This window comes from Athene cunicularia, assembly GCF_003259725.1.
Source record: "Athene cunicularia isolate RWA chromosome 11 unlocalized genomic scaffold, athCun1 chr11_part1, whole genome shotgun sequence".
In the NCBI taxonomy this organism is placed as follows: domain Eukaryota; kingdom Metazoa; phylum Chordata; class Aves; order Strigiformes; family Strigidae; genus Athene; species Athene cunicularia.
In genome coordinates this window covers 15,552,080-15,564,579 of record NW_020799113.1, presented here as the reverse complement: position 1 = coordinate 15,564,579, position 12,500 = coordinate 15,552,080, and the positions used below count along the sequence as shown (strand labels likewise).

Genomic DNA, 12,500 nt, shown 5'->3' with positions numbered 1-12,500 from the left:
TCATGCCCTACTATCTGTGCAGAAAGTAACCAGGTTGCTAGGGGTTAAATCTGATCCTGAATTGGCCCAATCGGGTTCATTTTTGCCATCTTATTAGGTTAAATAAATAGAAACTTCTTGCAATATCCATCCATAATGATAAGCAATTCCCACTATAATGGATGGCTAATATATAAATTCAGCCCACATCAGTTTTGTGTCAACTAGCAAAAACAGAAACAATGGAAACTAGACAGTCATGGCTCTGCATAGGTCAACAACCAAGGTTATCTGTATTCAATTACTGGTATCTGCAAACTTGCATACTGTCAGCTGATCATAGACTAAATGAAAACTTATCATGCACAGAGGCAGCAAATACATTTATTTGAAGCAGGCATCATATTAGTTCACTGGTTTGACTGTGGTTAAGGGAAAAAAAGGGGTTATCAGTCTTTTGGGAAATTCTTTCAAATATAACCTGCAGCAAATATCTAAAATTGGGGATTATCTATGTTATAAATCTTTGTTCAAAAAGTAGAAAAGGAACAGAAATTGCTCCATAGCCCTCTAAGACGATAAATTATATTATTTAACAATAGATAAACTTAGGGCACCTTTCCTGTGGTACAGCCCTATTGTGAATTAAGCTTTAATCTGCTTCACCTCAACATCTGTTCGGTGAAACCAAAGATCTGGCTGTATTGGGCACAGACAATAATTTGTTTGTTAACTGCTTCTCCGGAAAAATATATCATTTCAGAAAACAAAGCCTACTAACACAACGCATATTTATCTGTTTCCTCTATCTGTGTTCCTTTTTCCATAAGTGCAAGTTCAGGCTTTTGAAATGTTTTCCTAGCGATAATTTGTGATGCTGTTAGATTCATAACCCTGGAAAAATAGATGACTCTTTTTCAAGTTTTTTTTTTTCATCTTTGACCAACAGATGTTTTGTTCAAAATCTGAAAGTACTCATGATGTATGTACTCGCAAATTATAATTGTTAACGCCCCTGTGGAAGGAAAATGTCAATAAATATTTGCTATCACTAGACTGTTTGGAAACAAAGGCATTTACTTCACAGAAGTTCATGTGCTCAACCTTCCTATTTGGCTTTTCCAACAGTCTATTCATTTAGACATTTAACATTTTGTTTGTTTTCAGAAGAGGAAGTGAAAAATAACTTCATAGAAACAAAAATAAAACATAAAAGCATGTGGGCATCCTGTATTCCATTGTGAAATAACACTTCAACTCATTTCTGTGATACAAAGGTGACCACAGAAACAAGCTGTGATCCAGCTCCAGCATTTTACCACTGCACACCGAAGTGGCAGTCGAGGAATAAAAAACATCTGGGATTGTGACGCAGATAAATGTCCAAACATCTGTCTTCTGCTGAGAGCTATCCACCCCTATGGACGGTCTCCCCTGGCCAGACCTCTTCACTGAAATCCACATTTACCTGCAAGTCTCCACCTCTAGTGAGAGATACAGTGGTTGGTTGGTTCACACTTCCCACTAGTATTTTTAAAGGTCAGACTCATCCCTCCATTGAGGGGGCTAAAACTTCCTTCTCTCTTTCTTTCTTTCTTTTGGCTTGAAATAAACTATAATTTTCAACAACAGGATGTTGAGCTGGTGTGGACTACTGAAACTATTCTGCAGAGATATGATAAAGCTATATCCTGCCAGTTCAGTGAAGAGCTCCACACCATCCTTGTATTGTGTTGTATTGTGTTGTGGTCTCTTCTACTCTCTTTTATATCTCACTGTATTCTTTTATCTCCCTCATTGTATCACAAGGTGTGTCTAAACCCCTTATAGTGCCATACAGAAGAATAGGACTAATGTCTAACACATGCTGTCATAATTTGGGGAATCGATCTCTGTAACGCTAAAATTAATTCTGTTTTATAGTGTGGACTGCATTGCATCTGTTTCAGACAGCAAGACCCATATGGACTGGAGTTTCCTGGCCATTTCTGTGGCCTTTCGTCCTCTCACTGATGCAATGACCATAGGAGATGCAGGATACATCCTTTTATTTGGCTACAGGGCTAAGAGTGGAGCATCATTAAAATGGGAAAAATCAACCATGCAAATCAGACAAATGGCTGCCACCCAAGGCAGAGAAGCTTTTCCAAGTCTGAACCTTATGCAGGCAGCAACTTAGTAACTGTTTGTTTTGTGGATTCATTTGATGAGCTGATAAAGCTGATAAGGGGGCACCTGAGGTGTTACACAAATCAGAAGAGACTGAGAATTCATGTTTCTGAGAATTCAGAGGCAGGAATTTGTGTCTAGAAGAAGAATTGTGACCTACTTAAAGAATCTGACTTAAGCCCCAAATAATGCTCTTGCTCAAGCATGAATTACAAGCAGCTGAAGAAAGATGAGCTTTTGCACTTGTGCTCCAGCCAAGTTTGCCCACATCTAATGAGGAAAAGTACAACTCAGTGCCATTTTGTATTCCCGTGATGTGGTACAGATGGAGAAGCTGTTCTAAGTGTGGGTCCAGAAGCCATTCACCCACTCCTCTGGGCACTCCACACGTCCTGCTGTGTGCCTGTCCTTGCAGAGCCTGGAGCTGGAAAGCAGCACATTCGAAAGTAGAGGGAGCAGCAGTAGCTGTGAGAAGTTGCCTTACAAATGGGAACCAGAGTTGGCAGCAACACTGGTGCGTTGGGGATGGACTGGTCTGGAGAAAAAGAATTAATAGCCCCATGGCCTGAAGCCCAGAGAGTTAGAGAGCAGCAGTTACTCACCAAGGGAGGGGAAATGTTAAGCTATCACACCTAAACACGAGTACAATAGTACGTTAAAATTCCCACGGACAAAGAAGATGGTGAAAATATGGGTCCCATTTCACCCCCATGAGGGGCGGATGCCTTGCTGTGTGTTGAGTCTGGGCGGATGCCTTTTGTGCTGTGTTATATGGGCCAAAGTCCTACAGAAAAAAGAAAAAAAGTCCAAACTGAAAGATGCTATGAGTCAGTCTTCTGATTAAAGAGAGGAACATGATGTTGGGGCTGGCAAACATGTGCGATTTAAAAAAAAATAAATAAGAGAAACAAAAAGCCCTCACAGAAGGGGAAAACAACTGATGGGAGAAAGAGCAAATCAGTACATATTGTCCAGGGATGCTTCGGACAGATGGGTTGAGATGTTCATGGATGTGAGGAATCAAGAAGATATCCTTATTAGACACACTGGATTGGACTTCACACAGTCTGCAGAGCTTCCCATCATCCCTGGTGGGGCCAGGAGTTCCCTCCTCTCACCACGGGACCCACCTCCAGCAGGCAGGCACTGAGCAGAAGGGAGGTCTCAGTTGCTGCCTGGACACTGTCTCACAATTTGCAGAATCAGGGACTTAAATTATGTGTATAATATGGAAGTGCAAAGTACAGAGCATTACCTAAGTTACCGCTACTATTGTCTGGATAAATTTGGGACTTACTGGTTTATGAGCACTGTTCAATATAAAGCCTTTTAAAAATTAACTTGGAAAATCTTTATGTTTCTCTGCTCCCCTGTGAGGCTTCCCCTTTCCTGAAAGGCTAATGTCTGGTGCTGCACGTTTCATTGCATGGCTGTGACTCCAGAAGCTGCTGGTGCCTTTAAGCAAACAGTAACTCGACTCTAACCACTGGCCAGAAGGGCTGGTTACAAACCTGCCATCCAGCTGCACCTCAGACGTGGGCAACCCTGGCCCTGGGCAAGCATCCCTGGCCTCACAACTTCAAAGGGTGGTTGCAGTGGGAAAAATCACTCCCTAATACCCTTTATTTTCTGCTTCTTCTTCTTCTGTGACATATCTTTCCTTCTTCGGGGCTGTTGTTCAAACCTAGGTATGGCTTTTTGTTCACCTATTCATTAAATCCTGAGCATTTTCTTCTCTGGGTTTGCATCCGTTCTCACCTTGGCACACTGCCAGCGGGTGCCTAGCCGGCTTTTCAATCCTTACATCCCTGCCTCCCCTTCTCCCAGAGTGTCATGGCTTTGGCAGTGGGTGAGATCTTCCCACTGGGATCCAGCGGTCAGAAAGTTGTAAAGAATAATAACCAACGCGTCACACTGGCTTTCACCATAAATGTGTTTTAGTCTGGTTTTAAGGCTACCTGTGATCCTGACATAACTACAACCCCCAGAGGTGGGAAAGCACTGGGTATTGCACAGCAGTTTAGGCATGCTGAGAAACAGGAGGCATGGCCTAAAATTCACTCAGCAATTGCTTTGACCCACACTGGCAACACAGCCAGGCCTGCAAGCTGGCACTTCCCAGGACCACAGTTTGAACTGAGACTAACTCGAGTTAAAGCTCGTATTATCACCAAAACAAAAATGAACTCTGGCATCACCACTGCCTGGCAATGTCAAGGGGAAAGCATGAATTGCACGGAGGGCACAGAACAGAAAAAACCCTGTGAAGGATAGCTGAACTTGACATGGTTTCAGTTAGCAAGAGAAGTGTTTTCCACAGAAAAGGCCCCACATTCAAAGACACCATTTTCACTTAGCCACAACAGCGCTGGCAATCCAGGCAGGGTAAAAGGAAAAGTAGAAGAGGCAGCTGTTGTCAGAAAACAGTTTCTGGAAAAAATTAAAGCTCTCTTGAGGCATGTAGAAAAATTCCAGGATACTGTATTATTATTGTTATTATTATTACCCTTGATCTTTTGGAAGGTGGGGAGGGAGCACATGCAGTTTTAAAGAAAGAAGACAAGACATCTGTAGCCTTTAAAAAGAAAAGCATGAAGGCTGCTAGGCTCTCCTTACAACATTTTTCATTATCTTCCTTAAGTTTCCCAAATAAAAACACATTGTGTTGAGCCTCACCCAATAAAACTATGTGGGTAAATACAATACCCATTGTCTAATCAATATCGTATTGCTCGTGGCTTTAGCTTCTTCAATAGCTGAGATCACTGACTCCTGAGTTGCACCTAAGGATGCCAATATCTGCTTAATGCTGGACAAACTGCAGTTGTCATTTCCTGTAACTGAGTTCTTTAATCTCATTAATAACCCACAGATACCGAAATACAGCTTCAAATAAACTGGCTGGAATATGCCAGGTTTCCAGCATGCACTTTTAGCTCAAAGGGTGATGTGTTGCAGGTTAAATAAGCTCACTGGCCCTGCAGAGGCTGCAGCCCTCCTGCCCCATGGCTCCTGAACTCGGACACCCATAAATGGCAAAAATCGCAAAAATAAAAGACCCAGGAGAAGCTGTCTGATGCAGAGCATTAAAGGCCATGGAAGATAAGAGAAATTGTGAATTGTGTTTGTATTATGTGCATCGCAGACCCCATACCATGCTGCCCGTTGGCTCAAAGCGTGCAGTAGTGACCTTAGCCCTAAGTGTGGGGGGGCAGGGGACACCTCCTTGCTCCCCGTACCTCACCTTCCTGAGCTCGCCGGCCCACGGCAGCAAACCGGCATCCTCCAGCATGAGAAGTATGCATCAGTAAATTATCTTCATTGGAAACACATTGCAAACAAAATGCAAATGGCAAGAAAGTGCTTGTTCTCAAAGGCCTGTCTTGAGAGTTCATCTACCCAGATTATAAACACTTGATAACTATCCTGGTTTTCAGGCTAACTGTCTGTATGGCAGATCCCAGGACTAGGCTCCTGGGATTTCAAAATGTATCATGAAATAAAAACAGCTGCAAGGGAAACTCATATGACTAGGATAGGTGCCATATAGCAATTAACAGCCAGAAGTTTTGATCTGGAAAATCACATTTATTTTAATTGCTTCACTGTTGTGTTCATAAGGAATTTGGCTCATTTGATTATTTTCCTTATTAGATATACTACTTAACTTTGGAACAATGTAGTCATTAGTTCCATTGTTCCAGGTTTTTCATTGCAGTGAAATGAATGACAGAGACATGTTCTGCAAGGAAGATTGTTTATAAATATTTATCATAGCCTTAACAGATATTAGTGTAATCCATCCTAATTTTTCTAGCACATAATTCACCAGTTATTTAATCCGTTGTGTGATGAGTGTCAAGTTTCTTAACCTGTGAGTTCAATAAGGTATTTAAAGTGCGAGATCCCTTATCACAAGAACAGAGCCAGGAGAGTAACACTTCTTTTTTTATATTCCTTTAAAAGTCCACATTCTCTCCATTTTCCTTTAGTGGTCAGTTTAAAGAAGATGCATCTGTCTGATTGCTTTCACCTCTGTCATTTGTTTATTTTTTGACTCAGCAAAGCGATGTAGATAAACCCTACCTGCAGAAGCCCTTGCCCGGCTCCCCAGTACTGGCATGTGCAGGATGGGGCCGCATGTGTGCAGGCACGGCCTGGAGCGAGGTCATGAGCGAGGCCGGAGTGAGGCTGGGAGTGAGGCTGGACCAACATCGGAGTGTGGCCCGGAGCGAGGGCAAGTGTGCCCACACGCTTGCAGCGCTTCACCGTGACGTCGTGAGTGTGCCCAAGCGAGCGGCTTAGCTGAATCCCACCTTCCGTACTATAAAATATGCATAGGCCCTTCTGCAGCAAACAAATCTACTTAATTGAAAGGAATTGGGAGGTGAAAAATGAAATTTGGCAGTTCAGCTTCGCTCCGCCATTTGGTGGTTGTTGTGGGACTCCAGTGAAAGGGAGCTATCACTGCGGGCATAATTTACTTGATTTTAAGGATCTGTATGAATTCTGGCAACATACCAAGTAGCCATTAGCTATGAGGAGTGTTTCCCGATGCTCATTTGTTTTCCATGTGTGAATTTTCACTCTTCCAAACTTTCTTCAGAAAAAAAGTATTTTTTCTTCATCAATTCCATGTGGAAAATACAACAAAAATCCAGATAATAAATTATTCAAGAAACATAACAGATTTTTTTTTTTTTTTAATGGAAAAATGCCAGTTCTGGAATCAAACTGTCAGCTTGCTTTGATTTTGATATTTTAAGTTAAGTATTATAAAATGATATGCTTGTTCACATGCTCAAGGATAGTCTTTCTGGGCAAATTATCCTAAACAGGGTAACTCAATAGCAAAGTAGGCAGGCTTTTAATGCTATTACTATTAGGAAAATACCATTAATATGAGACATATGTAGGATGCTATTACATCAGTAGGCTGCATTTATTTAGTCAGTATGCAGGAAGAGTCCTATGGATCAGAGTGGAGATGCTGGGCCTTTAACACATGTAGCTTGGCTTAGTCTCGAGGTCAAAATCTGTTAATGCAATTTTCTGTATAAGAAAAAGAATTTAAAATCCATGTGGTTTTAATGACACATTCTGAGATTGGGAGCATGGGGGGGTGTTGATTTGTTTGAGTTTTTTTATTTGTCCTACTGACATTAAATATGAACTTCTTTGAAATGTGTGTATGTGCCAGACACTGAAACTAATTAGTGAAATAAGACAAACTTTAAAAAAAAATCTCTTTCCATTTATTTGCTTGAAAAGTTTGATTTTGGTCAAGTTATGTTTCAAATTAAAAAGATCATTATTGGTAATTTGCATTTACTTATTGAAGCATTACATAATAAACCAAAACCATGTGTCAAAATGTAACTCTTATAAAATAAGTGCACTGAGATAAAGGGGCTTCAGAGATTTAAAAAAAAATCAATGTGACACTTAAATAAGACATCTAAAAAGGGTGTCTGCTTTTAAAAAGAGAGTGTTTCTATTTCAAATAATTAATATGTTTTGGTTTCTTTGTTTCTGTGGTCTCGTAGCACAACTTATATATAAAGCACTATGTTAAACATGCATATTTTGGACCGAGCTCTTGTTTGTGTCTATTTAACAGCTACTCACAGCTGTCTCTGCTTTAAAAGTATTGGGATGAAATTTCATCACAAGCTCCAGTCAATACAAAGCACTAACATTATTTTAAGTGGCCATGGCCGGGCTGCACGGCGGCGGCTGGAGGGAGGCTGGTACAGGCAGGGTGCAGGCAGCTGCCTGCAGCGCTGGCTACTCCTCCTCTCACCCAGGTGTCCCTACACGCTGCACCAGTGCTGAATAGCACACCTTGGGTAGGTTCTTCCTGTGAACAGATAGGCTGCAGCTTATCTGATTAATATATAGATTTATACTTCAAGATTTGCTGCTAATTTAACTGTGCAAAACACACCTGCCTCCCTGAAATGTTAGCAAGTAATAGGGAAAGCAAAACTGTAATTTGCATTTTTCTTGGCATACTGAAAAGAAAGAGGAGGTGAATCATTACTAAGTGGGTCTGGAAAGCTTTTATCAGTGTGAAAAGGAAACACAGAACAAGGGAAGATTTCATGATTTCACTTACTCAAAAAGTTAAGGAAATGTATTAAAGGAAGACTTCGCCTTTCCTGAGATCACGGTGTTTGACCCCTTTTCCCATTCAAAATTCAAACTATAAAAGCTTCTGATGCCACACCAGCATCACCCCCTCATGAAGCTGAAGCAGAGATGAGCACACACCAACATATCTCCAGCCCTTGGACAGGACATGGCTGTGAATAAAAAGCATATATTGAAAGCAAGAAGCAGCATATATTGACAAGACGGTGTAAGTCCCCTTTGCTGTAGAACTCCCAGCATTGGCCACCACTTGACTCCAACATCAGGGGAGCACCTGAGCAGTCATTCACCAGTATCTGTAGGAGACTATTTTTAATGTGAAATACCTGCTAAAGAGCTCTGCTGACCACATTTCTTTTTCACTTATGCATTCTCCCTAACTCTAATTTAATTTTAATTTGAAATTTAATTTTAAGATCTTTACTTCCACCTCAGTAGTCCACATAAATCCTGCCAGATTTTATAACCAAAAAGCCCCACCAGATCTCCTTTGGAGGCTGATGGGTGTGTGTGTGCAGAGCATGAGCTGAGTAACCTACGTTATATCACTGATGATGAGACACATGAGGCAATCAGATAAACTGCCAGATGTTGATAAATCAGGTGCTGGGTCACACCGTACCTCTTGGCTCTCTCATAGGGACATTTCTCGTCTTACTCTTTATGTTCACCCATCCTGTTTCCTGCTGCTATCAGAGGAGCTGAGGAATGAAGCTGAGGTTAGGAAAGTCACCTATGGTGTGTGAGGTTTAATATTTGCCTTGACCTGCTTCAGCCATCCCCACCAGAACCCCACCAGGTCTCACCATCCCTCTCCCCACACTGGCTGCAGTGGCCAGTGCTGCCTGTGCTCTTTGAGGTCTTGCAGCCCAAGGTTCAACATCTGGGGAGAAAACTTCAGCTCGTGACAAGCCCCTTGGAACATTAGGAGCTGATGTGTTTTAAACCCATGTGTGCAATGCCAGTGATGCTCCTGTAACCTGTTCTTTGTGTTGCATGAGGACCTCAAGCAATGGCACGGCCAGGCTGGCAGCTGCCTGGCAGCACTGAGGTCCCTCCACCTCATCATCAGTGTGACTGTCCAGTGGGGAGAGACCTCTTCCCTTTCTGACTGTTCACAAGTTAAAATGGACAAGGATTTTTTCATGTTCTCCAAGTGTGTTGCTCTCATTTCTGTTTCTATTTATAAAATTGAACAAAAAGATCTCATGTAATGGTTTGCTTCTTGTGTTTCATCTCCTTCTACCCACAGAACATCAGCACTTAAAGTCCCTCAGAACCTTTTACTGTTTGTATACGTTTGTCAAGCATTGGGTTTACATCGTTTTTCAAGTCTTAAATTAATTAGCAGTACCTGAAATGCAATAGGTCACATGAAGCAGAGGGTTTTGTTTGGCGTAGCCGGTGGGGTGGTGGAGCGTGGGGGCAGCAGGGCACGGCAATGCCCGCTGGCTTGCAGTTCAGCTGCCGCTTGCCTGCATGCAGGCCACCATCTCAGCGCTGGGGTTTTGGTGCCCAGCAGCAGGAAATGTTCCACACTGCAGGTAGAAAGCCATGGCATGCTGCAGTTAGAAGGCCAAATTGTCAAGACGGTTCAACGGAAGTTTTGAAAGATGCAGTGAGCACAGGCTGGGTATCATCTTCCCAACAGGTCAGGCTAAATGAATTTATTGGTCCCCACTACCCAACATGGCACAGCTGGGCTGCCTCTGGCACCGCTGGTGATGCTGTCCTTTGAGAAATCTTACTCTCTCTCATTGCCATTACTCTCAGGGACTAACACCGTGGTTTCGTCCTCCACTTGTGGCTTCCTCCAGTGTGGTAACACCTCCATCCCCAGCACCCTCTGCTCCCTCCCTCACTGGACCCCACTGTATGCACAGCTCCCCTCCTACCAGTGCACAGGCCAGGCTGGCACCCAGTGAGTCAACCCGCTGCTCAGGCTGCTTCTATTTTATTACTTAGTCTTAATAGATAAGCTACATACACGATATGTGTGTATATATATATGTATACCTTTATCACAGTATATTTCTAAATACGTCATATACACACAATGTCCATAGAGAACATATACATATGGCATATCTGTATATATGCATGTCCGTATGTGTACACACATGATTTACTCTGCATACATGTATACATATACATCATAACCCCACTGGGATGGTTGTTTCAATCCTGGCATTGTTGTACCACATTCTACATGATGCTGTGATGATGACACAGTCTTCCATGGGGTTAGCTGTGGTTTTGGGGTATTTTTCGGTCTTTGTGTTGTTTTTTTTTTAAAACACCTGATCCTGGAGACTATCCCTTGAGCCTTACACCTGACAAAGGCCTCTGGGCTTTACTGGGATTCAAATGGTACATTCATACACTCACGATTAGCTTCACTAAAGATATTTTTGAATATTTTAACATGAACAGCTCTCATGTCATTCATTGTAGCTGCAGAATACTTTTACAAAATTTTAATTATAAACCTAGTAATTATGATATTAACTTACATTATTATATATTAATTTAAAATCTTAATGTGTCTTAATGACAACAGCAACAAAGACATGCATAAGAAATTACAGTGAATTGTTCCATAGTACAGATGACTTCAGCTCTTACAAGAGGCGAGCTGGTGCTGGGAGAGGCAGACTCATTCCCAGCAGGCAGAACTTTTATATAAAGAAAACACTCCTTTTTTTTTTTTTTTTTTTTTTTTTTTTAAACAACTGCTCCTTTTCACTTTCTCAGTGAACTCCATGTCTGTGTTTTATGGTGCAGCAGGCCTGGCTTTGCAGTTTCATTCTTCTGGTTTGCAATACCAGAACCATACTACTATCTGTGTGAATAAGGCATTTTCTCCAAGAACATGCCTAATGGTTAGAGTCAGTCTACCAGATGGGTTGTAAAACACTTTGAAACAACTCCACTCAAAGGATATTATACTCCTGTAGCTGTATGTTTGTTTTATTATAAACAGAGCTTTCTAAGTAAAAAACATAGAAATGCTGTCTACTTCTGAAGCAAACTGACATGTGGAGCCGCACTAGATCTCTGGTGAAACAGAACTTAATTTATCAATCCCACTAAATATCAAAGGGGCTTGAGGAAGAGCCATATTACTTTCAGTCTTTTTAACTGAAAGACAATGTGGGTGACTGAAAAGCCCTTGTAGTTTTAATTTATCATCTGACTGACAGGCATTAGATGGTGTTCCTCCAGCAAGCTGATTTCAGGCCTTCCCTGGTCTAGCTCCTGCAACTGCAGCAGGAGCCCTGCAGGTGTGAGGGGCATCTTTGATTCTGATTTTTCTATTCTAATCTCAGCAGAGAGGGCCCTGAAACCTTGGTGCTCTAGCTGGAGGCAGAGCACCCAGCTGGAGAAGTGCTCCTTGGGGGAGCTCCTGGTGGGGGACAGAGATAAACTGCTGGCTGCACACACAGTGGCTCCCACATGGTCGCCCGTGCCAAGGCTTACTGCTAATGACACCAACAGACATCATCTTGAGTCCATTTCATGATGCCTTATCAGCCATAGCTGTTCATGATACCCTTTAATTATGAAACGGTCCTTTGTGCAAGTTTTGGGCAATGCAAGATGATGCAAAGCCAAGCAGTCTGCCTGACTGTGTCAGACCAGTAGGTCGAATAATTCTCCCAAGTAGGGAGAAAAGTCGACATGTTTCTGCACCACAGAAGAACCGTCAGTCCTTTGGTGGGGATGGAGCTCGTGGCACTGTTGGCTTTCTCCTCTTCTAGGGTGTGATTTTCCTGCCTGAAATCAGTAATAAAAGTTCTCCCCAACAACTCACATTTGATCTGACTTCCAAAATGAGCCATGCACATGAAAGACAGCTGCTTAGAAGAATCCATAGGCAAGATGGGAAGAGAAGCATCGACTCCAAACCCACTGCCTACAGTCACCATTTTATTCCTTCAGAACCTGAGAAACTGGAATTGTCTCTGTAAAACACAATTAGCGTCCACATTATGATTTGTCAAACACCATCCATAAGAGAAAAGCTAAGCGGATTTTTTAATCTGAATTTGTACAGGCTTTTCTGTCATTCTTTAAGCAGTTACATTATTATTTCTTCCCATAATTTGTATAAAGTACTTAGCATTCAAAACAGATCCTTTTTAACCTTTTGCCCAACTTAGCTTTTTGTACTTTAAAAAAAAGTTGGGGGGGGGGGG

General features: G+C 42.0%; 1 long non-coding RNA gene across 1 annotated transcript in view; it reads right to left on the bottom strand.

Annotated features, from left to right (window-relative positions):
• Positions 1 to 11,896: 11,896 nt before the first annotated feature.
• Positions 11,897 to 12,500, bottom strand: part of LOC113484379 — an 11,171-nt gene continuing 10,567 nt past the window's right edge. The window contains exon 4 of the long non-coding RNA XR_003399212.1: positions 11,897 to 12,266. This is a non-coding gene — a long non-coding RNA (uncharacterized LOC113484379). The remainder of the gene's footprint in view (positions 12,267 to 12,500) is intronic.